The sequence below is a fragment of the Hylobates moloch genome, unplaced genomic scaffold (genome assembly GCF_009828535.3).
Source record: "Hylobates moloch isolate HMO894 unplaced genomic scaffold, HMol_V3 SCAFFOLD_5, whole genome shotgun sequence".
Lineage (NCBI taxonomy): Eukaryota > Metazoa > Chordata > Mammalia > Primates > Hylobatidae > Hylobates > Hylobates moloch.
Genome location: NW_026652280.1, coordinates 74,364,361 through 74,364,893, shown reverse-complemented (window position 1 = coordinate 74,364,893; position 533 = coordinate 74,364,361).

Sequence of the window (533 nt, the reverse complement as noted above, 5' to 3'; positions counted from 1 at the left end):
TAAATTCTTAAATTCAAGTGTGATATAATCTACTCTCCTTGAGTTTCTTCCTATATATAACTGAGTCTCATGATTTCTGCTATCCAATCAAGGAATGCCCTTCAAAATAATCTGGCCAGAGAATCAAAAGTCATCATCAAATTTAATATCCATTATTTATGTTTCCTGTATCTGGTTGCCCCAAATGATATGAAATTACCATCTAAATATCCCTCTTTCCAAATCATCCTCGACAGAGAGCAGGAGCATTCTGGTGGGGCATGGATAGATAAGATGACGGTGGGGCATGGATAAGCATTCTGGTGGGGCATGGATAGATAAGAAAGAGGTTGGGCAGGGGCAATATTGAGCAAAGGAGGGAAGATTTTCTTACCCAAAATATTTTGAGCAATGTCCCTACCACATATATAGCACATTATCTTTCACCTTCACTGTATAACATTTAGCCTCCACATTTTCATGCTTACTCTGAATATTTTCTGTGGATTATTTAACTTTTAATACTAAATCTCAGATGTGTACCAATTTCAAAT